Source organism: Mesocricetus auratus, unplaced genomic scaffold (genome assembly GCF_017639785.1).
Source record: "Mesocricetus auratus isolate SY011 unplaced genomic scaffold, BCM_Maur_2.0 Super-Scaffold_100028, whole genome shotgun sequence".
NCBI lineage: Eukaryota > Metazoa > Chordata > Mammalia > Rodentia > Cricetidae > Mesocricetus > Mesocricetus auratus.
Window position 1 is genome coordinate 7,485,594 of NW_024429209.1, and position 23,825 is coordinate 7,509,418.

General features: G+C 43.4%; 1 protein-coding gene and 1 long non-coding RNA gene across 4 annotated transcripts in view; both read right to left on the reverse strand.

Annotated features, from left to right (window-relative positions):
* Chd6 (chromodomain helicase DNA binding protein 6) overlaps positions 1-3,558 on the reverse strand; it is a 177,951-nt gene extending 174,393 nt beyond the window's left edge. The window contains exon 1 of one of the 3 annotated variants that reach the window (XM_040733013.1): positions 3,348-3,557. The gene's annotated coding sequence lies outside the window, so the exon portion shown is untranslated. Of the gene's footprint in view, positions 1-2,694; positions 2,776-3,347 lie in introns of those variants that run through there. The other 2 variants (XM_040733014.1, XM_040733016.1) reach the window with 2 other exon arrangements.
* Positions 3,559-11,226: 7,668 nt separating this feature from the next.
* Positions 11,227-21,197, reverse strand: LOC121134533. The gene is made up of 2 exons (XR_005871623.1): positions 20,736-21,197; positions 11,227-11,626 (listed from the first exon to the last, which is right to left on the reverse strand). It is a non-coding gene; the product is annotated as an uncharacterized LOC121134533 (long non-coding RNA).
* Between the last annotated feature and the right edge of the window lie 2,628 nt (positions 21,198-23,825).

Here is a 23,825-nt window from a genome sequence, read left to right on the forward strand (position 1 = left end):
TCTATCCTTTTCTAGTTTAATGGTCTTGAACATGTTACTTCATTCTGCTGAGCTGCAGCCCAGCTTCATGAAGTGGCTATAGAGCAAGGGTACCTTATATCCCTATGGCCTCAGCACCTAGGTGAGTGCTAGATATACACAAAATATTCAATCAGTACTGGTTCTCTGTTGCTTGTCTCACGAATATGGCACATCCCACTGCAAATAAATGATCCTTGAAGAGCAGACACCCAGCCCTAGCTATTACGTCACGTATTTCAGAGTTTGCAGTATTATAGTCTAGTAATGAAAAATGCAGACAATCCCATGAAACCCACTATAGCTTTTTACTTGAACTAAATCACAGCTTTTATGAGGGATGGAGGTAGAAGAAGCTCACTAAATATTTACTAAGAACAAAATTATCTCAGGGTTTGCAGCAAGTAATGCAAAGTGGAATCAAGAAAGCAATTTCTTCAGGGGATGTGAATATTGTCACTGTCCTATATACCAAAGGTACTTTTGCAGGGAAACTCTCTGAATCCTATAACATTTCAAAGGGCACATGTGAGACCCACTGGTCCTTACCAACAGACTTCCCATCAAAGTTGGAGAGCACAATGACAGAAGAATGTCTGAAGTTACGAATGGGTTAACACAGAGAGCATAACAAGCTAGACTTGGGATTAAGCCATGCTTCCAAGAAAACCAAAAGTTTTTGAAATTTAAATAAACCAAAGAATCTCCACAATATGGTGGCCTCGGGGCATATTGTTTCTGATAAATCTTCTGCAACGTTTATCTGACAAAATCTTAAATTGGATGTAGTACCTAAAGAGATATAATCCTGCTACATATGTTCTTTGCTATTTAAGGCAGTTATAAGTAAAATATACCAATAAATAAAAAAAAACAAAACACCACACACACACACACACACACACACACGCACACACGCACGCACGCACGCACGCACACAAAACCTCAAGTGGGTCTTCCAAAAATGGAAGGCCTAACTCTGGTTCTCTCACACCACTTCTAACTGGTTTTTCAACCTCTAGCCTGAATTCATATACTAAGGAGGAGAGTCTCCTACTATGCTACGATAAAAAATAATTACAAAGATATTTGAAAATTGGAGTAAAATCATATCCAGTTTGCAGGGCTATACCGAAGCTAAATGGGAAAAGAAATACATATATAACTCCAGGGAAACTGTACCATCTCAGAAACACAAATCTCACTTCACTACACCAACACAGACTACACACACCAGGAACAGCACCTCAAAGTTGTAAGTGGAGATTCCAAAGAAGCAGGGTGAGGAGAGGAATACATACTAGTCAGTAGCTTTCTATGTTTGTGTATGTGTGTGTGTGTACCTGTGCACTTGGAGACCACATGTCAATGTTTCTTCCTCAATCTCACCACCTTAGTTTTCAAGACAAAGTCTCCCCTGGGGCTTACCAGTTCAGCTAGGCTGGCCAGCAAGCCCCAGAGATTACAGAGCCAGCCACCATGCCTGACTCTTCCATGTGGATGCTGGAGAATAAAACTTAGAAAAGTGGCAAGCATTTTTACCACATGAGGTATCTTCCTAGGCCTCGGGTTAGCTTTTAGTAGCCCACTCATTAAGCAAAAAGTTTCAATAGAGAAAGACTAGTAACCCATCTATGAAGAAATTCCAAATTAAATCATACCACTTCACATTTTCCCAGGCCTTTGTGAAACCACCTGCTCTGGTTGGCATAAACCATGCTACATGACAACTCATGCCTAATCATTTTATCATACACAGATCTGAAATCTTTCTGTTGCCAGAGAACCACAAAGTTCACAAAAACTCTCTTGGAGGTTGCCAACCTGATCATCCAACTTGGCTTCCAGCTAAACTACTGTGCCACGCACAGCCAATGGGACAGACCCACTCACCCCAGCACAGTAAGTTGAGCGTTCACAGCTCTGGGAACAGAGTGGTGTCTGTCCAGACTTTTCCAAAAGCACCATAAGCAGATCCCCATGAAGTATGCCAATATGGGGGCCTACTGGCATGATATCCTTATATACCATTTGGGAAATAATCAAATCCCAGGCAAAATATTTCAAACACTGAGAACTGTCAATATTTAAAATATTTATCTTTTCTGTTCATGGATCTGTTACAGCAGAAATGAACAGTTTTTTTAAGAGGTGGAGAATAAGGCACACACAGCCCTAGAGAAAGATGCTCATAGATGCCAGGGACTCACTAGAAACCTTGGCCAGATTACTAATGGTCTATAAAGCCTAATTTGGAGAACACGGGCCTACGAGCTCAAAATTGAATTATACTGCCTTATTAGATCCCACATTCGTGAAACCACACTCATATTAGTCATAACTGAAACTAGGAATACTCTATGTACACAAATATAAAGTGCTTGCTTATGCATTTTTAATTGGATCAAATAAAACTGAAGCTGCAAACAAACTCACATTTCAATTAGCTCTCACTAGTGAGGGGGATTTCCTAATAACCTCGTTTTAAAACCCAAGGAGCTGCCAACCCCTCTGCACATCTAACAGGCATGGAACCTAGAAATTTTAGGAAGGACATTCTCCGTTACTTCTCAACAGAGAAGAAAAATAAATACCTGAAGGGGACAGATTCTTTTTTCACCCCCCCCCGCCCTCTCCTTTTCTTTGCAAGCTCTAACATGCAATCTAATAACGCACCAAACTTGGCAGCGGGGTGGCTTGGTGGCTTGGAGTCTTCAGGGCTCCAATTTTCTGGGCGAGTGAGCGCTAGTGCGTGAGGAGCCGGCGGGAGGGGCGCGCGACCCGGGGACGCGCCGGGGCCCCCGGCCCCTCCCGGAGCAGCAGCCTGGCACCGGCCCACCCTCCTTCACCCCTGCAAACAGACGCAGGACGCGGAGCGGAGCAACTTCTCCGCGGGGGCGACAGCGGCTGGCGGGTGCGGGGGCGGCCCTCACGCGCCGCGAGCCGCTGGGGTCCCCCGGGAAGCCTTGGCAGGCCCCGCCCCACCGCAAAGGCCCGCGCTCGGGGTCTGAAGCGGGACCCCCGGACCTGGGCGCGCGGCCCGCAGCGGCGCTCTCCCAAGGACGGAGGATGGCCGGAGCGTGCGACAGCCCGGCAGGGCGGACGCCAAGCCCCTAGCCTCAGGCCTCGGGGCCCTCGGCCTGGCCGCGCGCCCGCCGGCCGCGCTCGGACCCCTGCCCGGCCGGGCCTCCCGCCGCCGCGGCCCCTCAGCCCGGGTCCATTCATAGGGCAGCCCCATCCTTGCCAGCGGGGCGGAGACAGGGTCGCCGCGGGCAAGACCAGCCCGCCGGGGCCAGGCAGGAAAATAAAAAGTTAAGAGAAGAACTTACCTAAAATGGCTCCTGCAGCAGCCAAAATACAAACAGCTATTATTTGGTGAAGTTTAGCTCAGACACCCTGCAAGGACACCCTAACCCAGCTCAGGCCCGCCTTTACCGCCGCGCCATTGGGCTTTGCTGGCCCAAAACACAGAATCATTGGTCATCTGGGCTGCCACTCAGTCTGAAGCCCGTTTCAAGCTTGCTTGCAGGAGCGAGTGATGGGCTCGCTCCATTGTGCTCGTATTTGCATGGATGTGATCGCGGCGCTGATTGGCCGGGGCCGGGGCCGCCCCGCCTCCCAGTCTGACTCTCCCCGCCTTGCAGACAGCGCAGCTCGCGGCCCCGCCCCCCGGAACGAAGGGATCCGGCCGCGGGGGCGGGGCGGGGTTGGGGTCCCGCGGGCAGAGGGGGCGGGGCGGGTTGCTGCACTCCTCAGCTTGCAGGTAGGGGGCGGGGACCGGGCGCTGGCTTGCGGGCCAGCCGCCAGGGCTCAACCTTCAGGTGGAGGTCTCTCAGGTAGTGGGCAAGCGAGCTGGGAAACCCGGGGCTGGCTCTCCTGGGATGGGAGAGGATGTTCTGGGGTCCCACGACGGGAATGTCCCGCTGGTCCCCAGATCCTGTACACTCACGCGAGGAGAGGAAAGGATCTCACCCTTCAGGAAAAGAAGATGCTGAGAGGCTGGGGTAAGCTGCCTCTCCTGCAGCTCCGCCTGACTCCCTAGCTCACAAGGAGCTTCTTCCCAGCGTCCTCCACACCCCGGGAGTTTTCCAACCCTGAGGATCCTGCAGCGCATTGGATATGCTTCAGTAAAATCGGGAGTGGAGCCATGGTGTGTTTATTTTCGGGCCTATCTCCACTACCCTCCTTCGTCAAGGACAGGGCCTAGCATATGGCAGAGATTCAACCAATTGTTATCTTTGGTAATTCGCTTTTTAGCAGCTAATTTTTAAGTGCCCACTAAATACCCGACATTGATCTGAGACGTGGGCATAGGTCAATAGGACAAAGCCCTTGCTCTCATCCAACAGGCAAAAAAAAAAAAAAAAAAGGCAATAAATGAATACAGGGGTAGGTAGTGATGAACGCTGTAAGAAAACAGATGGAGGGAGGAAGGATATCAGACCAAAGATGGGGGAGGGACAATTAGGACAGGAAGGATCAGGAGCCTACCCTGCCTAGTTGAATAGTCCTCATAGCATCTTCCCCACCCTGGGACCAAGTGATCATGTTTCCTCTTCACTTCTGCCTGCCCCATCTGGAGTGTTTCCCAAGTGCATACTTAAAGAAGAAGGAAAAAAAAAAACTGGTTGGACTCTGACTTTAGAAGTTCATTTCACCTTAATTAAAGCAGGGATGATCTAAGTCTGATGACTCCAAGAGCAGTTTGTCAAAGTGTTTAAGATGAGTATGGTTTGAGTGTGTCAAGAATAATCACAATGTTAACAGGGCCTTCCTGTACCCCCAGAGAGAATATTTTTAGCTCTTTAGATATCCCAGTTTTCCTGTGTCTTACATCTATGGCCCTAATCCTCTTCTGAGTCTTCTTGTATTGTCTAGTTTTATGGCAACTTGACACAAGCTAGAGTCATCAGACCAAGGAGCCTCAGCTGAGAAAATGTCTTCATAAGATCTGGTTGTAGGCAAGCCTGTAGGGCATTTTCTAACTAATGATTGATGGGGGAAGGCCCAACTCATTGTGGGTAATGTCAACCCTGGGCTGGTGGTCCTGGGTTCTATAAGAAAGCAGGCTGAGCAAGCCAGTAAACAGCACCCTCCATGGCCTGTACATGAGCTCCTGCCTCCAGATTCCTGCCCTGCTCGAGTCCCTGCCCTCACTGCTTTTGGTGGTGAATTGTTGTGTGGAACTATGAGGAAATAAACCCTTTTCTCAAGTTTCTTTTGGTTTGGTGTTTCACCTCAACAATAGTAATCCTAGCTAAGACAACTTCATCCTTTCTTGTTTGATCCTAGAGATTTGTCCAGTTAAAAATGCACAGGTAGCAGCCCCACATCACATGGCTGTCTCATCTGGAACCTTTTATTTGTGTCAAGGACGGCCAAGATGTCTCACAGATCATGCTGCCTCCTCTTTCATCTTTCCTTAGATATTAAGCACAAGCTCTGTCATAGGTATTGTTTTAGATACAAAGAATATTAAGGCAGCAACATTCCTGGCTCATAGGAACTTATAGTCTAGCTTGGGACAAGCCAGAGAGGCATACATCTCAAGGGTCTCCAATCCTGCCAAGCTGGTGAGCGAGTATACTGGTAGCTAATTGTCCTCCTTGCTCTGGCTTCTTAAGGGATAGCTTATCATACCTTCTAAGCCAGCTGCTGCAACAGTTAAAGGACCAGGAAGTGGGTGGTCAAACCCCTTGAGTCCAAATACCAGGATCAAGGGTTCTGGAACTCTCGACAGTCCTCAAGGGGCTGGCATCTATGAATTTATCATTCCTGGTATGAGGCTGAGAGAAATAAAAACTGGACAGAAGGAGTGGTACTTATATGCCAAGAGAGGCAAGAGAGAACTTAGGGAAGGACAGGAGCTAGACAGCGAAGAAAGGTAGACTTGATAGTAATTGCCATTCTCGAACTTTGAGGAAAGTCAATAAGCGTAAGACAGTAAGACACAATGTTGGGTGGAAAGACAAGGAATCAATAGGAGTCCATGATGATATCACAACCCAGTGGAATGCATAGGAGCAAAGGAAGTGCCTGGGGCTACATTCTGAAGACAAGATACTGCAAGTTGCTCAGTTAGCAGAACTGAGAAGAGTTAGTGGATTCTGACTCTTAAGCTCTTTCAGAGCAGCCAGGGCCCTCCCTGTGAGGCAGCACTGAGCTGCTCTTTGCTGAGGTAGAAGTTGGTTCTGTTCTGCAAGAGTAAGGCATAAGTGAAAGGTATGGACGAAAAGCAAATCTAAAACGACTATTTGGCCTGCTCTCAGTGTGGCTGATGGCTTCTGCTCAGGGATAATTCTCTAAGAAGCCATATAACATGAGTCTCAGTATTACCTATGGGGCAGGGAAAGGAAGGAAGTTGACTCACAGCTCATCTTTCATTGGTCAGGGACTCACATCAGTTTTTCATGGCTAGATGCCAAGCAAGTTTCTGTGGTAGCCCCAAACACAGGGTCAACAGGGACCCTGGAAGGAGAGCCATGAGACAAAGCACTATCAGGATCTGCTTGTGTGAAGTCAGATGGACCTCACTCAGAGCTACTTGCCACAGCAGCTGCAAGATGAGTCAGTTGTCACCATGGGGCTACAAAGGCCTAATACAAAGATGAGACCAGAGATATAAGAATTCTGTACCATATAGTAATTTCCCGTTTCCAGAGTGTTCCAGGAGGGGAAAACAATTACTACTACTCAAAAGGGTAGCCTCAGAAAGGCTTCCTGCACTTCTAGAACTTTCTGGTAATAACTCTACATACCGAAGATGGAAGATGTCTGGCTGTAATCTCTCAGTTTCCTGCCCCCAGTCACTTCTCTGTTTCCTCAGGTAGACCATGAGCTTCACCACTATTTTTTTGACTCTAAACCTGTGGAAAGAAGAATCTGTTTCCACTAGTCCATTTTATTCTCCTCACAAACTTACGGCAAAATTATTCCTCTCACTGATCAAATAGGCCCATCTCACTGATCGATAGAAAAATAAATCTTGGTAGAGATAAATTTCTGTCACTTGTGGGCATCCCCTAAGCACTCCTGTTGATCTTCCAAGCTCGCTTCTTTCCCTCATGTGCTGGTCATAAGCACGGTTATTCAAAGGAGAATCAGGAAATGGCAATAGTGTGAACCTGGCTTCCTGACTGACTTAGAGGTGCAGAACCCCTGTGTTTGCCTACACTGGATGATGCCATGGACAAGAAATAAGCACTGTCAAGTGGCTGAGACAGGCAGGTTGACTGTTACATCCAGTTGCACACCCTGACTATCACAGGACGTGTCTGATGACATTGAATTCCCTGACCTTTCAGTACAAGACCGTGTTTGTAACTCAAGCGCTAGTGCAGTGTCTGGTACATAGTAGGCATTGCACAAAGTCTGAATGACTGTGTTGAGCTGATATCAGAGTCTAGTCTGAAAGGCTCAGTGATCAAATAGGAGGCAAGGAAGCAGGTAGAAAGTGCTCAGGAAGGGTAAGTGTAAAGATGGAGAGATTAGGGAAACTATGGTTCAGTCTCAACACCGACAAGGTTCATGACGTAAGAGGGAGACATCCACAGTGAGGCTAGAGAGAGGGCAAAGATAAGATCATAAAAAGGAATCCTGGTGAGTGCCTGATATGACAAAAAATAAACTATGTACTTGTATGAAATTATCAAAGAATAAATTGAAATATATCTTTAAAGGAAAAATTAAGTTCCTGGTGATAAGACACCATGACCAAAAGCAACTTAGGGAGTAAAGGGTTTATTTTGGCTTATAGTTTATATACCATCGTGGAGGCAAGTCAGGGCAGAAACTCATGGCAGGAATCTTGAGGCAGGAACTAAAGCATAGACCATGAAGGAACGCTCCTTACTGGCTTGCTCAGGGATGACACTGCCTGCAGTGGACTGGATACTTCTACGTCAAAATTGTCAATCAAGAATATACCCCACAGGCTTGTCTTCAGGACATTCTAATGGGGTCATTTCCTCATTTGAGAGTCCCTCTTCCCTGATGATACTGCCTTGTATCAAGTTGAGAAGAAAAATAGTCAAATACACTCAAGGTCAACTGCAGCAAGTAACAAAGGAGGTATTTGAGCCACCATAGCCTCATCTGGGACTGGGACTTTTCCAGGAACCCATCCTGTGGAGTGAACATTGATCAGTGTGCTTCAAGATGGGATTGCATAGTGGTAGAACATGAAAATGCTTCAAGTACTGGCTTTACTTGTAAGCACAAAAGAAACATATTCTTAGCAAGTATTCTTGGAGTTTCAGATTCCGCAGAACTTTTGATTTGTATGCATTCAGTTTTAGTGGAATACAAGTTCTTATGTTGTAGTAAGTAGAAATAAACTTTTGAAGTATGAAAAAAGGAAGTGTGAAATTTATCCCATAGGAATCCTTCAAGCATTTCAAATTAAGATGTCCTTTTGTCACACATTTAAGGGTGATCTCACTAGCTGTCTAGAAAAAGGAAGGATTAGAAAAGAAGAGCCAAAAATACAAGTTTTTAAAGCAACACTTACCATTTTTCCAAATCATTCATCGCATGAGATGCCCAACCAAGTGTTTTGGGATGAGTATTTTTCAAGAGTCGTGGATACTGTAGCCTTTTGGTGGGGAGTGTTCTTGGGAACAATGTATTAGCATACCCCTCAAAATCTCAACTGACCTTGCTTTATTAAAGTCTGTAAAACTTCAATAGTTCTTAAAATTATTTGACCACAGAACTCTTCTCATTTCCAACCTACTACAACTGATATTACTTAGGATTACATTTGCTGGAGAGATGGCTTAGTGGGTTATTAAAGAGCACTCAATGGTCTTTCAGAAAATCCGAGTTCAGTTCCCAGCATTCACTTCGAGTAGCTCACAACCACCTGTAACACCAGCAAAATCTAATGTTTCTGGCCATTGAGATACTCACACTCAAACACGTAATTAAAACTGCTTAAAAATAACTCTAAAAATAAAAAATAGCTTCAGAGGAATAATATTGTTGAGATTTATTTTCTTCTTGAATAAGAACTACAAGAGGCAAACAGTCTGATAGTGGCATGGTACATTGAAAACCAGGCTTCAATATTTTGCTTCACCTTTTTTAGCTGTCACTCTTCATTTTATTTTCCAGGATGACTATTGATGTCCATGGAAGGAAACAGGAGATGGTAAAAAAAAAAAAAAAAACGCACAGGGTGGGGCAGTACAAACTCTCTGGAAATAGTGACCATCACTTTTGTTTGTATCTTTTAGACCAGAACTTTGCTTGCATAGGTTTTCCAAGGCACAAAGGAGGCTGGGAAATATGATAATTTCTGTGTGTCAAGTTAAAAATCGGATCTATCACTAAGAGCTGATATACTCAACCAGCAGAACTAGGTCGATGTCTCACAAAGGTGATGTTCCACAGAGTGTGCACTTGGATAAAATGTATAAGTAAGGAGATTGATTTTATAAAACCAGTTTTAGCCACTTTATTGTGGCACAAAATTCAATACTGTATAATTTGCCTACTGAAAGAAGTGAACAGTTTGATGATGATCAGTAAATCTATACAGTCAAGCAGCCATCCCAGGCTTTAGACTATTCCCATCACCCACCAAATTCCCATTGTCAATTGATCCCCATTGCCACACATAGCCATTAATTTACTTCCCTCCATCCCACCATATGTAGTATTTCATGTCTGTCATATTTCATATAACATTAAATATTGTGGCTCATCTAGACTGTAGAGTGTTTTGTTAATTCATTGTTTCTTTATTGGTGGGCAACATTACATTGTATAGATGTCATAGTTCCTTTTTGGGTTGCTGTGATAAAATACTCTATCAAAAACAACTGTAACACCAGCAAGATCTAAAAACAACTTAAGGGAGAGGGAGTTTATTTTAGGCCACAGTTTCAGGTTATAGTCATTATAGTGGAGTCACGGTGGTAGGAGCATGAAGGAGTTGTCCATGTCTCATCCATAATCAGAAACAAGACAATGAATGTGTGAGTGTTTGTACTAAGATCATTTTCCACACTCTTAAGAACCTCTGCCTAGGGAATGGTGTCACCCACAGCAGGCAGGTCTTCCAATATTTATTTACATACTCAAGATGATCCCCTAAAGACATGCCTGCAGGCCAACTTAGTCTAGATAATCACTCATTTACACCCTCTTCCCAGGTGATTTTAGACAGTGTCAGTTGACTATCAAGACTATCATAATGGATATACCACTTTTTGTTTATTTAGTCATTAAATGGTGGGCATTTATATACTTGTTTATTTAGGACCATGGAGGATCAATCCCCGGGTTTTATAAATGTTTAGGCACATAACCTACCATGGAGATACACCCCACCAGTTCTCTCTCTCTCTCTCTCTCTCTCTCTCTCTCTCTCTCTCTCTCTCTCTCTCTCTGGTTTTTACGAGACAGGGTTTCTCTGTATTGTTTTGGAGGCTGTCAGTCCAGCCCGGCCTTGAACTCACAGAGATCCGCCTGCCTGTGCCTCCCGAGTGCTGAGATTAAAGGCGTGTGCCACCACTGCCCAGCTCACCAGTTCTCTTTCTATGTTTTTGTTTTGAAAAATGAATTCACTAAATTGCCCAGGCTGGTCTCCAGCTAATTCAGTAAGTAGTTCAGATTCAACTTGACCTTTTGATCTTCCTGCTTACAATGTTCAAGTAGCTAGGATTACAGGCCTCTCCTGCTAAAGCCTGGCTATGATGGTTTTGTTTAATAATTCCGTTTTAGAGGAGGAACGAAGCTCATAAGACTCATTAATTACACGAAACTCACAAGTCTCAGACTCCTGAAACTTACAAGAGCCACAAGACCCCTACCCAAGAATATACCAGCAGTTAACAATTGCTGGGGAGAAGAGATTCTCTAACCTTCCCAGCAAGGGATGCATTTCTCATGTTTTCTTTCCTCATGTTGGACTAGGCTTTTCATCGATACAGTTACCTTCAAGTTGTTCATGTTCCTGTTAGAAACCCCAATGAATTTATTGATTCACTAAGCTAGAGTTGGGTAGAATCTGAAGTTTTTTTCTTTTTTTCTTTTTTACTACATCTCCACAGGAAGAGTCACATAATATGATGGGCATTTAAATTGTCCCTTCTTTGTCACTCTTATGAATAGTACTGCTATGGACTTTCATATTCAACCTTTGTATGTATTGATTTCTTAGAGTGATTCTAAAGAGATTGGTGTTTAAAATTGAATACATACCTTGAAAGTTCTTGTTCGTTTTAAAATGCCCATTGCTGACAAACAGTGTCCTAGGTTCTGGAGGTGCAATAGTGAATAAAATTTGGTACATGCTCTGCCTTGCAGTCTATGCAAGGACGGGAGTTAGTCCAACAAACACAGAAACAATTTTAACATCTTGAAAGTCAAATATCACAAAGGGGTGCTATATGGCAGTGAGATTGTGCTAGAAGGATCTTTTTTGGCCAAGGAAACCAGAAAAAAAACTGTCCTTGAGCTGAGTGAGACCTGAAGCACATTGTAGCTGCCACTCTAATATTCCTCCAAAGAAATAGCATATTTTCACTCTTGCTGCCCCTTGCAAGCAACTTGCAGGTGTGCTGGTTTCAGGCACTGTTGACAAATTTAGAGAGGCCACCACCTGCAAATGGACAATACAGAAGCAACATCGTTTTACATCTTAGGAAAAAAATACTGCAGTTTCTTTGAAAAATAATGAATTTGTTTTCATGTTTTGTTGAAGTATGATAGCCATTCTCCAAGACACCCCTCCCAAGTCTCTACCTACTGCCATTTGCCTCTTTATATTGTCTTGTTGTGGAATATTACTTTGTCTAGGCAAAGATGTGTTAACATTTGTTTATGCTACAGAATATTACTTTAATTGTGTAAAGGTGTGTTCTATTTGGTTATGCTACATTTGTTTAATTATGTAAAGATGTGTTGCAGTTTCACCTGGTATGCTTAAAGCACCTGATTGGTCTAATAAAAAGCTGAACGGCCACTAGCAAGCAGAAGAAGGATAGGCAGGGCTGATGGGCAGAAAGAATAAGTAGGAGGAGGAATCTAGGCTCAGGGAAGGGAAGGTGGAAAGTGGTAGCAGAAAACATCTGATGTTAACCTCTGACCTTCATATAGGAATACACAGATGCATGCACCAAAATTCGTCTGATCATATCCCAAAACATCTGCACATACATGTGCACTCACATGCAAACACCACACACACAAACACATACCCACAAATATTATTGCTAAGTGTGTCTGTCGAAAGTGTGTTGAGAAGACATTAGTGCTTGAATAAGAAGACTGTAGGAGAGAGATGTCTTTTACCAATGTTCGGTGAGCATCCTATTAATTCCATCCATCACAGGGTCCATCCAAGTAAAGCCAGAGGGTGGGGTATGTACACACCCTCTGTGTGGATGAGCTGGGTCATTTACTGTCTCCTGTTCTCAAGCTTGGAGACTCATACTGTGCTGGTTAGTTTTCTGTCAAGTTGACACCAGCTAGAGTCATCTGGCAAGAGGGAACCTTAATTGAGAAAATGTCTCCATCAGATTGGCCTAGAGGCAAGTTTGAGGGGGTGCATTTTCTTCATTAGTGACTGGGCTGTGAAAACCAAACCAGTAAGTGATGTTTCTGTTTCTACCAACAGGTTCCTGCCTGGCTTCCCTCAGTGGTAGGCTGAAACCTGTAGGTCAAGTAAACTTTTTCTCCTGCAAGGTGCCTTTGGTCAGTGTTTTATCACAGCAACAGGAAGCAAACTAGGACAAGGACTCAAAAAACACACCCCCTTCTACCTCCACCTTGATCTTCAGTTTTCAGGCTTAGCTTAGGAGTCACCTCCACAGCTCCATGGCTCTCAGGCCTTTGAACTCAGGTTGAATTTCAACATTGGATTTTCTGATTTTCTGTCTTACAGATAGTAGGTAATGGAACTTCTGGGCCTCCAAAATCAAGTAAGCTGATTCCCATAATGTCTCTCTCTCTCTCTCTCTCTCTCTCTCTCTCTCTCTCTCTCTCTCTCTCTCTGCATGTACTCATGTGTATTCTATTTGTCTGTTTATCTGGAGAAGTCTGATTAATGCAGATATTAATATAAAAATAGGGACAGTCACAACATAACTGGCTATGTTGAAGGAAATAGTCCTCAAAGTGTGGGTTCCAATTCAGTATACTTGACTTAGATGTATATTAAAGTTTGAGAGTTTGAGGGGCTGGGGAGATGATTTAGTGGATATGAACATTTACTGAACGAGAATAAGGCCTTGAGTTCAGATCCCCAGCACCCATATCAAAAGCCAGGCATGGTCAAGGACTATAAGTCCAACACTGTGGGGAGGGGTTTGAAGCAAGATGATTGCTGGGGCTTCCTGGCTACCAGCCCAGCTCCAGGTTCAGCAGAGATCTTGTCTCAAGGGAATAAGGTAGAGAGCAGCAGAGCAGGACACTTGCCCACCTCCTCTGACACACATCACACACACACACACACACACACACACACACACACACACACACGCTCTTTAGAGTTACTAAATTAGGAGACACAGATGAGGCTAACCCTGGGCAGGCAGTGTGACACTAGAACCCCTAATAGCATTGGGTATTCATTACAGCGCCAATTTTGAAGTCTGATAGCAGCCATGAAAGATGTCCTTATAGCCCCTAAAGAAATCTGAATGGGGACTCAATGTTAGGAGGAATCAAACTAAGAATCTTCTGTGTGCATATCCACATAATTTCATGGTGGGGTGAACTTGTGTCCATGATAGCTTAATGGCCTTAAGCCATACAGGAATCTAGCAATAATTTAATCACATTTCTCAGTGATCATGTCTTGACATGGTCAGTCATGTGGCATATGATCAGTAATTTGTTATTAACCAATTAATAAGAACCATAGTCTGAATTATTTACATGTGTGTTCTATGGTGTTCTATGTGTGTGTGTACACATGTGTATGCAGGTTCCCAGGCATTATGTAGCATATGTGTGTACAAATGTACTTGACGGTGCATGTATATGTTTGTATGTGACAGCCAGAGGTTGATGTTGGGTATCTTACTTAGTCTTTCTCTACGTTATTGTTATTATTATTATTATTATTATTATTATTATTATTGTTATTATTAGTTTATCATCATCATCATTATTAGTTTATCATCATCATCATGTGAGACCAGGTCTTTCACTGACCCTATTTGTCTAGACTATCTGCTCAGTAAGCACCATAGATTCTCTTGTCTCCATCTCCCCAACTCTGGGATTACAGATGCATTGTGCTCAGCTTTTTCCACGGGTGCTTTGGATACAATTTCAATTATACTTTACTCAGTCTTTAAAGTATTTGCTTTATAGACCAAGCCATACCCCCAGTCTCTGCTTTAGCTTAAAAAATTAAATGGCTATCTTTATAATAATATTATTTCTATACATTTGAATTCTGATGTGCTCTCCTGGGTAGCAGAGCAGGGGGTAGCATTTTAGTTGAGTGCTGGGACTTTGTGTAATCACAGCCCACCTTATCTATGTCCCAGCCTGTGGTGAAACCATTAGCAGTCCTGACAACTGTGAATTACAACTGTGCTTTGGAATGGTGGTTTTATAGTTACTGACACTGTTTATGCCTTTACATCAGTAGTACATGCTTTTTTCCTTATTAATAGCACCTTGGGGGGAATGTCTAAGGAAGAATAAAACTTGTTGTTAAAAATAAAATTAGTCATATTTATTTTGTTTTTCCTTACACAGTGGCAACTTCTGAGATTTTTAAATGCCACATTTCATTATTCAACTATTTACAAAATGCTTTTATAGCCATCAAATCACAAATATTTTACAGTACCATTTGTCTTCTTGGGGGGGAACAACAATAACACAACTTGTGAGGAGTATAGGTTTTATGAAAAAAATCTTTTCATGGAATTAATGGCAGAAAATCATAGAAAGACTGTTAAGACACATAGCTCTAATCCAACACATCCCTACACAAATGCTCACACGCTGTGAAGTTGTTTATTGCTTGAATTTCTTCAGGGTATGAGTAGGATCAACTCAAAGTTAACACCATCAGGGCTCTGTGAACTAAGTAAGATCCAGGGAAGGCATGCTGCAGCCAATCAGTACAAAGTACTGGCAGGCAAAATGGAGTTGGGGGTAGGAACCAGGAGTTTCAAGTCATTTGACATAGGGTCAGAAAAGAAGGTGTTTGAGGACAAGCAACAAGGATGCAGACAGACTGACTTGCTTGAAGTGTGAGGTATGCGAGAGTGAGTGAGTAAGTGAGTGTGTGTGTGTGTGTGTGTGTGTGTGTGTGTGTGTATGGATCTTGAAAGATTACAGTTTGACTAAATAATGGTCATGGACAAGACTCACTCATCTAATCAGATGAGAGGTTGAATAATAGATATATTGATACATGAATGACTTGTGGATGAATGGGTTATTGAACATATAAATCAAATTGGGATCAATGCCTGTTATGGGTGATAAATGAAAACCGGGGAAGTGAATGAGTAGTTTAATGAATACATATACAAGTAGACACTTGGATGGATGTAGAAACGTGCTCATATATACATAATCAAGTGGGAGACCAAAGAGAAAGACTGTTGGATAAACAGCAAAATAGATTAATGAATGAATGGATTGATGATGTGGAAGAATAATAACCCAAAGATGTTCCCATATTAATTCCTGGAAATTTTTTAGATTTTAAAAAATGTGCATATGTGTATGACTGTATGTGTGTATGTAAGTACAGGTAACCTTGGAAGCCAAGGGCATTTAATGCTTTTGGAGCTGGACTTGCAGATGGTTGTGAGTTGCCTAGCATGGATCCTCTGTAAGAGTCGTATATCCTCTTAACTGCTAAGCCATCATTCCAGCCCCTGGAACTTTAAAAAATATTATTTTGCTAGGTAAAAGGGAATTAAAGTTGTTCATAAGCTGTGTTTGAAATTAAGTGATTATTCTGGTAATTATGAGTAGTCCCAAGACAATCACAAGATTCTTTATGAGTATAAGAGAAAAATGGAAGGTGGTCAGCCAGATGGGTTAGCAGGTAAAGGTGCTTGCTGCCAAGTCTGACAACCTGAGTTTGATTACTAAGCCCTACATGATAGAAGGTGAGAACTAACTCTCAAAAACTGTCCTCTGACTTTCAAGCACTCTCATGTGTGTACTCATGTGACCCCCCCCACATACACAGGGCATTTTAAAAATTAAAAAGAAATAATTCCAGGTAGAGATTTGAAGGTGTTATATAACTGGTTTTCAAGTTGGAGAAAGGTGACCTTGAGACCATATAGGAAAATTCACAGACAAATAGGTAGATGAGTAGATAGAGACACGGGCATGTAAGCTTGCAAAGAGATAAAATAGGGTGGACATCCACAGACAGATAAATGCACCACCACCCAGCTCCATGTCCTTTTTCAATCTGGTCTGCTACCAGAAAGGGCCACCCCTACTTAAAGTGGCTCTTCCCATATCAATTAAGACGATCAGGACAGTTCCTCTGCTGAGGCTCCCTATTCAGGTGACTCTAATCTGTGGCAAGTCGAGATTAAAACTAACCGTCACAACATCCTTCTTGCAAATAGTGAACTTCTGTCCATCCTTCATAATAAAACAAGTGCTGCTTTCTCAAAGAAGCCTGACTTCATATACCCTCATTTATACATTTTTTCTACAGCACTTCAGTTCATTTGCATGATCACATGACTCAGATCACTTTCTCCCATTTGGCTGCTAACTCTGAAGGAACAGTGATAGAAGATTTTTGTATGCCATTTTTATCTTTATCACTATGTCATAGTTAGTACAAAAAGATACTCAGTAAGTCTCTTACATTAGGTGTAATCTGAGTTTTAATTAATTAGGTAATTGATTACTCTTTGACCATTTTATATATATATACGTATATATACCATATCTCAGCCATTTTTACCAACCCCTTCCAACTTCTGCTGAATACCTTTTTCTCAGTAAGCAACCCCCTCTCCTATTTTCTTGTCTTTGTCATTGACTTCCTTTGTTTCCATGTTTTCTTGTGACTCACTGAGTTTAAGGATTGTTTGTGTGAACATGGTTACAAAGTAACTTACTGGAGCATGTGTAACTTAACAGTGGTTATAGCATTGAAGAAAATGACCCCTTTCCACTCCCAGCAACCATTAAGTGCCAACTGGGTATCATAATCTCCTCCCGGTTCACTATGCAATGTTGAATGGCCCCATCTTGTACAAGTCTGGTCTACAAAGCAAGTTCCCAGACTGTCAGAGCTGTTACACAGAGAAACCTTGTCTAGGAAAAAAAGAAAGGAAGGAAGGGAGGGAGGGAGGGAGGGAGGGAGGGAGGGAGGGAGGGAGGGAAGGAAGGAAGGAAGGAAGGAAGGAAGGAAGGAAGGAAGGAAGGAAGGAAGGAAAAGAAAAAGAATGATCTTTCTTGATGGGCTTAATCTATTTTTAATGTTGGGGTATTTTGACAAGGGCAATGTTCCTACAAAGAGTCAACCTGAAAGCTCAGGACCCCCTCTGCCTAGGGTCTTCTCTGCTTTACAGTAGGCAAGAGCCCCCATCTCTGGAACATCTCTCTGCCCTCTCTCAGGCCCTCCTCATTCACCCAATTTGAGCCAGCATGCTCTTTGACCGATGAGTCCCCTTCGCCCTCGCTCCTCCTGATCACCACCAATGCTGGCTCCAGCTGCCTGCTCCTGCCCTGCTCTAGATATGACTCAGAAGTCACACCTCTTACAACCTCAGGCACATGTCCTTCTGTCTCTCTAGGCATGCTTCTCTTTCCTCACAGCTGGCTGTTTTCACTTTGTCTTTCCCATTCTCTGCAGGCTTCAGCTTGAGTTTTGGAATCCGTTATTCTTTTCTGTAACCCCCCCCTACACACACACATTAAGCGTCTGAGAGGATGGCATTCAGATCCCGGCACTGGCTCTGTATGAGCTAGATTTTGTGCCTTTGAGCATGATGTTTAAACTTTCTGAGCCTCAGTTTCCTAATCCATGAATTGCAATAAGTCTATGCCTCAGGGCATATGTGGAAATTAAACAAGATAATCTAAATAGCAGGTCTAGTACAGTCTCTGGCAAAAGGAAGTGATAATTACAACCTACCTCCTTCCTTCCCATGTTCTCTCTCTCTCTCTCTCTCTCTCTCTCTCTCTCTCTCTCTCTCTCTCTCTCTCTCTCTCGTTCCTTCTGTGCAGCACATTGCAGCCTCCCTTTCTAGTTCCCATTTTCTGGACTACATAAAAATAGCAACACATAAAATGAGAATTGCTCAGTGTATTTTTACATCCTCCGAATAACTCAATTCAATTATAGACTGGTCAATTTTAGGTATTCGAGCATTACCAAAGCATCTAAGGCTGGTAAATAAAGTTCCAAATCTCTTTTCAGAAAATAAAGGACTAAGTTAATACTTTACACAAATGGTTAGTTAAGGAAGGACACTTTCCTTGAGGCCCTAAACCTTATTTGGAATGTGTCAGCAATTGCTAACTCTGCTGTCTGGAAGACAGTGCACAAGGAACCCTTTATACTTTAAATCTGACACAGCCTCTGAGAACCTAGCTGAAGAATTGAAGTCCATGTTCTCTGGCAAGGGAGATTTGGCAGGAGATCCCTGAGTGCACCCAAAGAGTGCTCATGTGACTCATTTTGTGCAGGGGATCCAGAAGATGAGGAAGAAATGGAACAACAAATGGGCAAGTATTTACCAACCCATTGTTGTGACTGTTAGTGGGCAAACAGTCCCTCTCCCTGAGCTAAAGGGTGAGTCAAGGCAGGATCATAAGCATTCGTACAAACACAAAGGAACAAGGATGGTCCAGGTTCAAATACTGGCAGTGCCACTTTTTATTGTTGTGGGGATGCATCCCTGTTTTTTGTGTGTAGGTGCAATTATGTGAAAGGTCACACTGGCAAAGGTATGTACATAGGTGTTGAGGACATAGGACAACCTTGGATGTCTTTCCTCAGGTGCTGTCCACCTTTTTAAATGAGGTTTAGAATTCTCTAATAGGCTAGAATGGCTGACCAGCAAGCCCCAGGAAACTGCATATCCCTGCCCTCCAGCATTGAAATTATAAGCATGCTATTACACCTGACATTTAAAAATGGGTTATGGGAATCAAACTTCATGCTTTCACAGCACATGACTTATCAAACAAGCTAACTCCCCAGGACCTAGTTCTTGATTCTTTAACTTTAGTCAAATAACTCCATTTATCTGGACCTCAACTTTATCTGTAAGAAACTGACACTATTTACATAGTGTGCTAGAATAGTCCTGGGCACCTAGAAAGTACTTAATCATAGGTGTGATTTGAGTTATAATGATTATGTGATTTCTTGCACTTTCTCCTTGGTTCTTTTGTTCATTTTCGTTTTAGAATATTTATTTTATGTGTCTGAGTGTTTTGTCTCATGTATGTTTGTGTACCATGTGCATGTCTGGTCCCTATATAGGTCAGAAAGGGAATCAGATCCCCTAGAATTGGTGTTGTGGATGTTTGTGAGCAACTACGTGCGTGCTGGGTATACTGAACCTGAGTCCTCTGCCAAAGTAGCAAGTGCTCTTACTGCTGAGCCATTGCTTCAGTCCTCATTTCATTGGTACTTGTCTTAGGTAGGGTTACTATTACTGCGATGAAATACCATGACCAAAAGCAACTTGAGGAGGAAAAGGTTTACTCAGTCACAGTTCCGTATAACACTTCATCATCAAAAGCAGTGAGGACAGAAACTCAAACAGGGCAGGAATATGGAGGCAGGAGCTCATACAGGGACCATGGAGGAGTGCTGCTTACTGGCTTGCTCATCATGGCTTGCTCAGCCTGCTTTCTTATAGAGCCCAAGACTGCCAGCCTAGGGGTGCTCCCCTACCCACCCACAATGGGCTGGGCCCTCCCACATCAATCCCTAGTTTAAAAAATGCCCTTATAGGCCGATCTTATGGAGACATTTTCTCAATTGAGTTTAGCTCCTCTCTGATGACTCTAGTTTGTGACAAGTTGACATAAAACTAACCAGGACAGTATTGCTTCCTTATCCACCCATGGGAATGTTGAGAGTTATGCCAACGAAAAGAGGAGGAAGACTAACATTTCTCAGAGAAGACTATAGGAATTAACACCCAGGATTCTAACTCCCAGACTTAGCTAAGAAATCAGATTCTTTTTGTTTGCACTATGAAGAAATTTGTTTCTAGGGAAGATTTCATACTAAGTGAATTCACAAGCCAACATAAAAACCAGATCTTATATCAATTAATTTCAATGAAACATATAACTTTTGATAGTATCAGGATACTCTGCATGATTAGTCCCTATTCTTCTCTTACACCTGTACAGAAGGATGAAGTTTAAAAATGAAATACAATACATAATTTAGAGTCAAAGTGGTAAGACTTAGAAGCAGTGTCTGCAGCATTGGCCGCATAAGCTCATTAGCAGCCAGGCCAGTGCAATGATCCACAGTGTCCCAAACAGACTCCTCTATACCCTGCCTCTGTGGCCACAGCTCTCCACCTTACCTCTATTACAAAGGATGTCCCAAAAGGTAGAGTTAGGCCTTCACTTCCACACTCCTCAGGCCCCATGTTCAAATGGCCATTGTTTTAACCATGTTTGATTGCAGTTCCTGCACATACACACACACACACACACACACACACACACACACACACACACATATAGATATAGATATAGATATCAGGGCCAAGACTGACCTGTGCATCACCAGTGTCCAACATCAAGTGATGGATGAATGAGGGTGTTTCTGAGTCTCTCCTTCCCACCATAGACTCTCACTCATGGGGCTGCTTCTTGCTTTGGATCTGGTTTGTTTGATTGAGAAATGTGTTGTTTCCTCAACTTTAGATGAAGGTTGCTTCTTGTCCCAGTCTTGCTAGGAGGATAGCGTAAGCTCTTGATTTGCATCACCTGCCAGCTGGGCATCTCATCACTAATTTTGGCTGCCTGGTGGGAGAGTCTCGAAGGCTAGGCTGCAGTAAAAATCCTGCAAGCCTCTTAAATCCTTTCCGAGCTGGCAGGATTCCCATTATCTCTGCTACACTCCTGGGGTAATCCAGACCCAGACCCTAACTCTTCTGGCTCTCTACATGGTTTTATAGGCAAGAGGGCCAGGCCTCCTTATGACCAGAGAGCTCAAACCTTGCTTCCAAAGTGAACTCCCTACCGTTCTGCCCCTGTTACACTGCTTCAGACAAACAGCTGAGTCACTGCAGGCTAGGAGTCCCTCAGCATTACAGACACCAGCAGAGCAAGAGACAATGAGCTCATTCCACATACTTGCAATACAAGTAGCTGCCCAAGGCAAAGAAGTCCCCAGGTCACAACTGTGACCTCTAACTGTTGTAACCCTTTGGAGAGAAGTGCTCTTAGAATCTAATCTTGCAGAGGCATTTGTCCCTGAGAAGACTTCTTCTTAGGGAAGGGACAGTAGGACCCCATTAGAATGTCTCTAGAACACTTGATTTAGCTGTCCTATATCAGTTTCCTCTGGGTTGGACATGACCGTTGCTGTTATCATCTGCAGAAGACATTCACCAGATCTGGGCTATTAATATTCTCTACTGGTAGGAAGGGCAGGACTTAGGGGCTCATGAGGCTTACAAGCTGTCACAAGATCCTCATGAAATCTCTTCCCTTTCAGAGGTTTTATAAGAGACAGACGACAGTTGGCTAGGGTGCAACTCTTCCATATGTAGCTGTCTGTTATTTGCTCATGGGATTTGCCCGTGCAGGTGTCTTTGAGTCAGTCACCCATGTTCTTTGTTATAAGTATCCCCAGTAAGTTCATCAGTTCACCAAGTTGGATTTGGATGGACTCCTTTCTTTGGTCTGTCAGTGCCCTATGTCTGTTCCCCAGGAAAAGTCATGTGACTTTTTGAGCTCTGGGACTCAGGGCTAGGAAACTAACAAGAGACTGCATGTTCTAGGCAGGATGTTTGAGGGCCATCATGTTAGGTACTTTCTAACTCCCTAGCTGGTCACAAAAGTTACTGAAATGTTCTTCTTGCCCCTGCTTGTTTGCTCAAGTGGGAGATGCATACCTAGGCTGCTGGTCGAGGAATTTCCCACAAAGGACCTAAACTCTGGTGTGGCCAGATATTTACTCCACTGGAAAGAATTTGAAGATGAATAGATGTCTTAGTCAGGGTTTTTATTGCTGTGAATGGATACGATGACCATGGCAATTCTTAAAAAGGAAAACATTTAATTGGGACTGGCTTACAGTTTCAGGGGTTTTGGCTATCATCATGAAGGGAAGCATGGTAGAGCACAGGCAGACATGATGCTGGAGAAGGAACCTAGAGTTCTACATCTGAATCAGCTGGTAGTAGGAAGAGAGAGACCTTAGGTCTGACTGGAGTATTTGAAACCTCAAGGCCCACCCCCAGTGACACACTTCCCCCAACAAGGCCACACCTATTCCAACAAGGCCATACCTCCTAATAGTGTCACTTCATAGGAGCCTATTGGGACCATGTTCATTCAAATCATCGTAGTCAATACAGAACAAGTTGATAATTGTTCAGAAGGAGATGGTGCATGCTTTAAATTGAAACATGCCACTAAAAGAAAAAGAACGATGTGCTCAAAGATGTGTGTATATCCAAGAGACAAATGACCAAAGCAGAATGGCTTGGATGTGGAAAAGCATCAAGCAGAAGCCACGAGGCAGCAGAGTTATCTATCAGAAGGCAGCTGGCAAGAAGCTGAGAGCTGATGGGAGTTAAAGTGTGGGGTGAGAGAAGTCCACACAGTGGTCAGAGGGAGAAGCAGACACAGAAGTGCAGGCAGAGAAGACCTAACTCATGAGCAAGCTGGAGTGACAAAGGAGCAAGGATGTCCATTTAGCAGGAGACCACGCCACACCACACTGTGCCCTGGGAACACAGCAAACATTTCCTGTTCACTCACAACAGCTGGGCTGTAGGAAGAGGGCCAGCTCCTGTCTCCCTGGCTGTACCTCCAAGCTGTTGACATGCCAGTGTGGATGGGCAGAGGCCCAGGATGCTAGCCAGAGTGATGGGTGAATCTCCTGAGAGCACATTAATTTTGAAAGTCTCATTTTCCCATGTGGCTGAGAAGGGAAATGGCCTTGGTGGTAGAGCAGCCACCAGTCCATCAAGGGAAATCAAAGGTGGGTGGAAAAGTTAAAATCTGGAAAGGAACCCCAAATCTCTATTCTGCTCAGTGCATTTTCTCTTGCTTTTGCCTCTTTGCACTACTGGAGTGAGTTAAGGGAATGGGTCTCCTAGCAGAGCCTAGGAAGCAGAAGAGATACTGCACATATTTAAAAAACCAAAGTGGAACTAGGTGTAGTGATGCCCATGTGTAGCATTGGAGAGTTAGATGCAAGAAGACAAATCATTTAAGGCCAGTCCTAGTATATAGCAAGTTCAAGGCCAACCTGTGCTATATTAGAACTGTCTCCAAACAATGGAATAATAAAGTAAAATTAAAACAAAAGTACCCCATCAATGGCCCTTTCCATTAACCTTGCATATACCAGGCCCAGTCCTACCAAGAAAACAGTACCATTTGAATCATTTAAGACAGAGGGATTTCATGAAGACCATTATATAGGTCATAATAAGGTTGGTCAGCCCAATAGAAGAGAATGAAAAAACTCAGAGCTTAGTAGCATCTGGAAGCCACTGTCACCAGAAGCTGGAGAGACAGGAGGTGGTGTTACTGGAACTCAGAGTTCAGGTGGGGGAAGCTAAGACTGTGATAATCAGGTCTAATGGAGCTGGAGTCATGGAACTGCTACTGAATGCCACCAGTGG